At 43.1% G+C, this 9,968-nt stretch overlaps 1 long non-coding RNA gene across 1 annotated transcript in view; it reads left to right on the plus strand.

The window, feature by feature from the left end:
- Positions 1-9,698, plus strand: part of LOC106818482 — a 12,729-nt gene extending 3,031 nt beyond the window's left edge. Inside the window, exon 3 of the long non-coding RNA XR_001395233.1 lies at positions 9,393-9,698. This is a non-coding gene — a long non-coding RNA (uncharacterized LOC106818482). The remainder of the gene's footprint in view (positions 1-9,392) is intronic.
- Positions 9,699-9,968: the final 270 nt, after the last annotated feature.

Raw genomic sequence — 9,968 nt, forward strand, 5'->3', positions numbered from 1 at the left:
CTTCTGGAGCGATATTTCAACCGGTTGATAATGGGTTATTACCTTGGTGTACCATGCGTATGAGTCGATATGTAGGGATAAGTACAGGGTGTATACTGTTGTAATTGTGCACAGGGCGTAGATAATTGTGAGATACTTGTGTCTAAATCTGACGAATTTCACACGTTGATACAGTAGGTAACGTTGGTGTACATGGCAGTATGGTCGACTATGTAGGCGGTATACAGGGTGTATCCTGCTTGTAAATTGGTGTGCAGGACAGGGGCGTAATACTTGGTGTACGATACTGTGGGTGGTCTAAATTCTGACGATATTTCACGACGTTGCATACATTGGGTATACTTGTGTACATGGCCGTATGGTCGATAATGTCAGGGGTATCAGGGTGTACACTTGTTGGTAATTGGTGCACAGGGCGTAATACTTCGGTGTACGCCTACTTGGTGTTTAAATCGTGACAATAGTTTCAGCCGTTGATCCAGGTGGGTATACTGTGGTGTAGGCATGGCGTATTGGCGATATGTAGGGGTATACAGGGGTATTACTTGTGTAATTGGTGCACAGGCGTATACTTGTGTAGCGATACTTGGTGTCCTAAATCTGCACCGATATTGTCAACCGCTTGATAACATTGGGTATACTTGGTGTACGATGGCGTTATGGTTCGATATTGTAGCGGGTATAACAGGTGTATATTGTTGTAAATTGTGCACAGTGGCGTATACTTGGTGTACGCATACTTGTGTCTAAATCTGACGATATTTCACAGCGTTGAATACATTAGGGCTATACTTTGGTGTAGCATGGGCGTATGGTCCGATATGTAGAGGGTATACAGGGTGTATTAACTTGTTGTATATTGGCGTGCACAGCGCGCGTATACTTGGTGTACGATACTGGTGTCTAAATCTGACCGATATTCAAGCCCGTTGATACATTGGGTATCACTGGTGTACATGGCGTATGGTCGTATGTAGGGGGTATACGGGTGTATACTTGGTTGTTAATTGGTGCAGCAGGGCGTATACTTGGTGTACGATACTTGGTGTCTAAATCTGACGATATGTTCACCGTTGATACATTGGCGTATACCTTGGTTACATGCGTAATTGGTCGATATGTAGGAGTATACAGGGATGTATCCTTGTTGTAATTGGTGCACAGGCGTATACTTGGTGTGAACGATTACTTGGTGTCTAAATCTGAAGCGATATTTCACCGTTGTATACATTGGGTATACTTGGTGTACATGGCGTATGTCGATATCTAGGGGTATCGCAGGGTTATACTTGTTGGTAATTGGTGGCAGCAGGGCGTATACTTGTGTACGAGTACTTGGTGTCTCGAAATCTGAAGCGAATATCTTCAGCCGTTGAATACATGGGTATACTTGGTGTACATTGGCGTATGGTCGAGTATGTAGGGGGGTATATCAGGTGTATACTTGTTGTAATTGGTTGGCACAGGGCGTATACTGTGTGTACGATACTTGGTGGTCTTAAATCTGACGATAGTTTCACCGTGATACACTTGGGTATACTTTGGTGTACATGGCGTATGGTCGATATGTAGGCGTATACAGGAGTGGTATAACTTGTTGTAATTGGTTGCACCGAGCGTGATATCTTGGTGTACGATACTTGTGTCTAAATCTGACGATATTTCACACGTTGATACATTGGTATGGACTTGGTGTACATGGCGTATGGTCGATATGTAGGGGTTATACCAGGGTGTAATACTTGTGGAATTGTGGGACAGGGCTCTACTTGGTGTATCGATACTTGGTGTCTCAAATCTGACGTATATTTCAGCCGGTTGATACATTGGGTATAGCTTGCTTACATGCGTAATGGTCGATGATGTAGGGGGTATACGGGTGTATACTTGTTGTATTGGTGGCACAGGGCGTAATACAAGGTGTAGATACTTGGTGTCTAGAATCTGACGGATATTTCACCGTTGATACACTTGGTAAATACTTGGTGACATGGCGTGTGGTCCGATATGTAGGTGGGTATACAGGGTGTATACTTGTTGTAATTGGTGGCACATGGCGTATACTTTGGTGTACGATACGGTGTCTAATTCTGAACGATATTCTTACCTCCATATATATCGGAGGCATACGCCATGTAACACCAGTATACCCCAATGTACGCATCGGTGAAATATCGTCAGATTTTTTTAAAGAAAAAAAAACCCACCAAAAGGGGGTATGCGTACACCTCAGTATACGCGGCCTGTGCAGGCGCAAGACAAGCAAGTATAACACCCTGTACCCACATATCGAGCATACGCCATGTACACCAAGTATGACCAATTGTTATCATCGGTGAAAGTACCGTCAGATTTAGCCACGCAAGTATCGTAAGCACACAAGTATACGCTGCTGTGCACCAAGTACAAGCAAAGTATACACCCTGTATACCCGCTACATATCGAGCATAACCCATGTAAAACTTGCAGTAGTACGCCAATGGTATCATCGGTGAAATATCGTCAGATTTAGACAGCCGAAGTTATGCGTACACTCAGTATACGCGCCTTTGCATCGCAAGTGACAACAAGTATACCACCCTGTATACCCTACATATCGAGCATACGCCATGTACATCAAGTATACCCAATGTATCAATCGGTGAAATATCGTCAGATTGTAAGACACCCAAAGTATCGTAACACGCAAGTATATGCGCCCTGTCGCCCAAGTACAACAGTATACACGCCTGTATACCCCCTACATATCGAGCATTACTCCCATGTACACCAAGTATACCAAAAGAAGTAGCAAACATCTATCATCGTGACATATCGTCAGATTTATGACACCAAGTATCTGTACACCAAGTATACGCCTGTGCAACCAAGTACGAACAAGTATACACCCCTGTATACCTCCTAACATATCCGAGGCATACGCCATGTACACGCAAGTATATCCGCCATTGTATCGATCGTGAAATATCGTCAGATTTAGACACCAAGTATCGTACACCAAAGCATACGCCCTGGCACCAAGTACAACAAGTATACCCCTAGTATACCCCTACATATCGAGCATAGCCATGTACACCAAGTATACCCAATGTATCATCGGTGAAATATCGTCAGATTTAGACGACCAAGTTATCGTAACACTCAAGTAATAACGCCCTGTGCAGCCAAGTACAAAAGTATAACATGATAATAACAGTCGAAGGACGAATATGTAGGAGTTAGCTAGGGAATAGTCATTGTTCGGCTGGTCATCCTAGGACCAGCTGTGGCTAAAGTCGAACGCGGATAAGGCAGATAGAAATGGTCAATTGTAGACAGCGCATGTAGAAGGACTGTGGAGAGACAATAGTAGGCGGTCTACCTATGGGAGAGTATACTATAACCGCGTGATTCGGACCAGGAGACACGAGAAGAGAGCCTGTAGTGTCCACACCAAACGATAGAACCTAACGATATTAAGTATTGAGACAGGCCACTGGAAGCGTCCATACAGCAGGCTCGTAAAGTTATGTGAGGGTTACTTACGTGTAACGCTATACTGTACCATTCCGCCATGTATATCGCGGATGCTAGCTAAGTGTAAAGCTATTGAAAGAGATTCATGAGTAGCGTACATACTATTCGTACTGTCTATTATTATATGGCATTCATTCTAGACGCTAGCATGGGCTGTATTCAACACACTCACTAGCGTAACCACTGTCAGATCAACGGGTAGAACGCGACTACCTTACACTGGAGCGTGAACTCAGCGCGTAAATTTTGCTAAGCGGTTTAGTTAATGTAGAGAAATATTGTGTTTTTGTGTTGATGTTCAGCATTAGCCATGAGTCTAACAACTGTTTTTTTAACACCGAGTGCTATTCGACGCACGATCGACAGTTCATTCGTGAGAGGTGATTGAACGAGTTTGAAACCTTGCCACAGCAGCGTGTGTTGCGTCATCGCAGCAGCACAACCTGAATGTGTAAGTGACATAGCGTCTTCTTATAGACCTTATGGTGTTTAAATCTGCATATTTCAGTTGTCGGTTTTTAACTTTCGGATGTGAGTGGGAAGTATATTTTTGTCGGAGCGCAAGCCTACAGTATAATCGATATCGTGGATTCACCGCTGATAATACTCGTCTTCGCCGCTGTGTAACGGCCTGTTAACACTCCCGCATTAACAATCCATCGTTCTCGTTAGTCGCTACCCTTTGGTCGCTTTGTTCTTCTGTGTAACCACACCTTTGGTGTTTGTAAATGCTACCCCTCCCAGATTTCCACTAGAGATCCACTTATGCCCTGTTCTCTCTGATATCAACCATAGATAAATCGCCACTTGATCAGTCGACTCGACGATGAAGAAATTTCGTTCCCGAAAATAGTCTGAAAAAATTAGTTAAAGAAGTGGCAGCGTTGTCACTATTTGGAATAGTCCGACGTCATGCGTGAGATAGCACAGTCTCATTTGGAGAGTTGTTCAAATCGATTAATAGATCTCACTCGCTAATCTTAGATGACCAAACGATAACGATCGTATACGTACTGCACTTAGAGTATTGACGGATACCAGCGTCTTACGCTGCAAGAATTTTTACGACTTAGCCCGGCGACTAGAATCGGAGGCATATTTCAACAAGTGAAATATCTTGTAGTATCTACATTGTGATCCGCAAGATTCACATTAATTATATGCGGCAAATCCGATAACATTCTGTCAATTAATACATGATTCTAGATGTACTCGCAGAATGTTATGTTAATCTATATGCACACTGATATATACCTTGTAATTTCTCTTTTCTAATTATATGCCGCAGAATGTCTGCGTTAATTATGGCGCAGCAGCGATAGCCCTTGGCAATTTACCGATGTGAATATATCATGTAGATATTATTTCCAACAACGAATATCTGTAATTACTATTATTCTTATGGTATTTCGTGGAAAGACAATGTTAATTATATGCAAACACGATAACATATTCTTTGTAATAAACATGATGCCCTCAGAGCAGTGCCTGCAGCCGGATATACGCGGGCGAAGCGCGCAATACCGGCCTGCGCAGCGCGACACAATGACTTAATCGCGCCCTTATTTAGAATAGCTTTCACGAGGCCCTTCTGGGTATCAGGATAAAGCCGTATAATCGGTCATGAGGCAGTCTCTGGCCAATTGGCAGAAGCGCGTTTGACTCTGGCAGCTAGTCGATGAATAAATTCAATGGTCGTAATCGTACTTTGTTTGGTTGGCGCGTTCGTTTTTTTCTATAATAGAGCGATTCTAATTTATTTAATTTAACGCCCTGAGTTTTATTCTGCGTACATATCGCGGCCTCATAGATCGCGCCCACGAGGCTCTCTGCGAGGCATTTCGCACCAGAAATTTTCTTGAGACTGCCCCGCGCGCAGAGTCACGAACGCTCCACTAACATAACTATTAGTGATGGCGAACAGACTTGCCGCGAATTAACGTCGCGTACCAGTCTAACTCAAATCCGTGACGTGTGCGTTTTTCAATATCGTGTAGCCGATGTCTTCTCGCTTATGAACCTCTTGACCCCGCCTTCGAGGCACTCCTCTGCTAGCCGCCTTTTGGCCGTTTTGCGATATTACCATGCACTGGCAGCAGATCAAGTCCCGCGACGTACAGCACACGCCGACTGATGATCAGTTTGTTTTAGACTGAGCCACTAGGCGGCTACATTAACACTGGTATTACCAATTTCCACACCTACGGAACTAGCGAAATACTTGTATTACGCTACAAGTACATGTTACAATTAATTACTCCTAATGCTAAGTACTACTGACTACTTATAGTACTAGATTCAGTATAGTGAGCTACTAAGTTACCAGCACTACTAGTACTAGTACTAGTAACTACCAGGACCGCAGGAGCTAATAGTAATCAGTAATAATGACTAACTCTGGTTACTAGAATTTAACTTACTAATAAATGAGAACCCTAACATAACCCTAATCTATTATATTGATATAATATTATCATTTATATGATTTAAATGACATTGGTTTTTATTGCCCATGCTATACATTGGGCGCGCATATAATATTTGGGAGGCCATGTCTCTAATCCTTGAACCACTAGTACTACCTAAGATCTACTATCCGACTAGAAGACACGCTCTTTAATGCTAGTGGTTAGAATACCCCCGTAGGCGCTATACTAGACACAGGCAGCTTGAAGCGTTTCAGATAAATAAAATAATGCTAATCTAAATACGAAATCTATTTACTACGAAATTGTTTAATGTGTTCTAGTATAGGCCACCTCTCCAGAAGGTTGCGAGTGGCAAAGACTATATATAGACTAGGACTCGCTCCGATCAGCTCGATTAGCCGCATTGAGTGACTAAGCATAAGCGAGGAGGTGCGAAGAGATGCCAGTCTATGGGCTAATAGGCGGCGGGCAGGCGCGCACTCTTTCCAACTGCCGCGTAGCGAAGCCTGCGCCATGGAACGGTTGCAGAAGAACGTTGCAGGCGTTGGGGCGCGAAGAGCGCGGTGGTTTTTCGTCAGATTCGACAGCCGTTTCTATTACGGGCAAGGTTCGCGGAATGTCAGAATTTCGAACAGTCTTTCTGTGATTTCGCAAGTTGACACAGCTCGTTTTACGAACAGATGACTCGTACAGTTTTTATAACAAGTTCAACACTCGTTCACAGAGTCCCAAATGCTACCCTCTGTTCCCCACTAAGAATTGGCGGACTGTTCGGCTGGCAGCTATGGATCCGTGCGCGTTCCGCCTGAAATTTCATTCGCGCACGACCATAGCTGGGGCCAGCGCTGCATACTGTCGTAGGAGCGTTCGCCCCGCGGCTCTGCGTGGCGCCCTTGCGCGAACTGCGGCGAATAGATCTGCGCTTGAGCGCTTGGGAAATCCAAATCTCCTTTCGGCAACGCTCTCTAGTATCCCGTCTGCATCTGATGAACTCGCAGAATGTTATGTTAATTATATGCACAGGCCGATCGTCATATGCTTGTTATTCACTATTATCCTTAATTGTAATTCCGCAACATGACATGGTTAAATTATATGCACTACCGATACCATATCTTGTTATTACTATTATTCTTATTTGTACGACGCAGAAGTTGCCATATTAATCAACTGTACGGTGCATGCCCTATCTCGTGATATACCTGTAGTCCGAACGTTTGAAGTTGGGCAGCCTGCTTTTTGCAGTATCAAAATCTCATGTTAATTATGATTTCCACGGAAATCTTGTAATTATTTATTGATTCTTATTGTATTCGCCGACGTCTGTTAATTATTTCTAACACTAACATCTGTAATCTACAATTATGCGAAATTTAATTTTGGCAAATGTAATGTTAATTATTTGCCATACCGAATATATATATTGTCATTCATATTTTTTATAATTGTATGCGCAGCATGTCCTGTTAATTATATGCAGCACCGATATTATATCTTGTAATTACTATTATCCCAATTGTATACGCCAATCGCTGTTTACTGCATTTGCATACTTTATGTACATAAATTCTAATTGTAGCGCCTCAGCAACGTCATGATTTAGATTACTGTCACGGTGGCTGCCGCCTAATTATTGTGAATGTAAGTCTCGGCGTATCATTGCAACACTCTAATTTGATATTTCGAATATCATGTTAATTATTATTTTCCAACGAATACTTGTAATTACTGTTATCGCTAATGTATGTCGCTGAAAGCGCCTGATTATTAATTGGGGCATGTCTAAAATCATGATCTTGCATTTAATATTACAGTAATTCTAATAGTACCCGCAGAATGTCAGTACGGTGCAGACTGTAACTATGCTGCCCGCCCGCTATTCCTGTGATAACATTATTCAGTTTTGCTTTTAAATGAATAAATAAGAAATACCCTCGGACTGTAGCCCTTGGCTGGAAAGTGGTTTTGCGCAACTTCTCAGATCGTGCGCTTTGAGTGGCGCCACCGTCGTTGTAATCAAACTGTAGTCGTTAGTTTTAAAACATTTTTTTTAAATATTTCTAATGGTGATTGAACCATGAAACTTTTTATGTAGCGCAATTATAACCTAAATTAGCTGAAAATAACCCTAGAACCTAGAGGCTACTGTTCCTTTAATGAATTTCTAACCGGTTTTCTTATCGCAGGTGTCAGACAGTAGGTTCCAAGCTCTAATAAACGCGCGTTTGGTAGCTGCTACAAATATATGCTCCACTTTACTGGCCGACGACTCCTCCATCTTCTCCCACAGCTCCTCAGCGCTGAACTTTATAAGTCCGCTCTCACTCACCAGCGGACCACTATCAAAACGTCCCAGTAACTCATCCAGGTGCCGCTCACGCAAATACGCAACCGGCACGTATGAGATCGTTTTACCGCAGTCCTCGGCCAAAACATTGAAATTATCAATATAAGGATGCGGCATGTTGCGATTATTTGTACACGATTGTATGTACTTAAATATTTTACGCACGATTACTGGGAACGGCAACGGATCCGCTGAGTTGAGTGATGCGACATGAAGCAGCGCAAGTTTTAGGAAGTAGGAGTCGATCAGTTTCCTAGGCTTAAAGCGAGTGGCGATATACAGCTGAATAACGTCTATGTTAACTGTACGTAAAATTGTAACGTCACTGTCTGTAAGCAACTCATTCTTATTCGATATATTTCGACACTTATAATAACAATCATGTACTTGGGGATCAAGAAACGCCTTTGCTGTGATTAGAGCCTGGCGATAAACTGGATGGAAACTTTTGATCATATTGCTTTCCGCTACTGCCGTACAGACGGACCAGCACGTGTTATTTGTGTCCACGCCAGGCTTGGGTACCACGTGGTAGTAGTCATCAGGAAAGATTGTTGCGCCAGCTGGCTTGCCCGAGATTCGTACTCCCGGCGTGCAATCTACCGATATAGGTAGATATCTAAAATGTCCGCCGCCAACAAATTTGAAATTAAATTGTGTGCAAACTTTGTTCCATACCAAAATATTTAAGCGCGAGAGAGAGGGAGAGAAGGAGAGAGGGAGAGAGGGAGAAAGGGAGAGAGAGAGAGAGAGAGCGAGAGAGAGAAGGAGGGAGAGAGAGGAATGCTGTACTACATACACTACATAGCCAGCTCTTGTTACTCGTGTCCGCATAGTCTCGCAAAACGTGCTATCAGGTATTCCTTATTACGTGCTAAACTCAAGTAAATATTATTGACCAATAGCACTAAAATACGAACAATGGTCAATTCTATGCACGCTAGCAAGGTCATTGGGTGACGCTATTACAACAAACGGTACACAAATTTGGTCTCAACAAATGTTATAAATAAACTAATTATTAATTCACAGTCACTGACAGCTAAAGGTTTGAAAGCTGCATTTAGCTAGTAATTTCGAACCGGTTTTATCTATTTCAGGTGTACAGTAGGCGCCAATAATTTTGTATTCATCAAACGGTGGCGACAGGATGCGACGCTTGGCACGTCACACCTAGCGCATAAGACGCTACGCATATACCGCTCGATGACAATGAACGGGCGCGCCTCCCGTATCGCCTTGCGCCGGGAATGGGTGACGCGACGCGCCACACCTACGAGCCAACGTCCGGCCGATAATGACGAAAAACCGGACGAATTGAAAATGTCGCCGGCCGGTTTTCGGAAACGTATAAATAGGCACGGACGAAAGATCATAAGTTAGTTATTATCCAGAGGAAGAGACGAGAGACGAGAGACGATGTAGTGGAAATAGACGAAAACAGAGATGACGGGGCCTAGGCTTGGGTGCCTAGGTCGCTGTAGTGTATATATATTTGTATTGTGTTTTACTAATAAAGTCAGTCTTCAAGAACAATTTCTTCGACTACATCATCTTTACTCGTTGCTACAATCTGCTACCATTTGCTAACTCTACGATGCTACGATGCCGGAGCGGAGATCAACAACTTTACAACTCTACGATGCTACGATGCCGGAGCGGAGATCAACAACTTT

Source organism: Priapulus caudatus, unplaced genomic scaffold (assembly GCF_000485595.1).
Source record: "Priapulus caudatus unplaced genomic scaffold, Priapulus_caudatus-5.0.1 Scaffold2272, whole genome shotgun sequence".
Classification (NCBI taxonomy): Eukaryota; Metazoa; Priapulida; class Priapulimorpha; order Priapulimorphida; family Priapulidae; genus Priapulus; species Priapulus caudatus.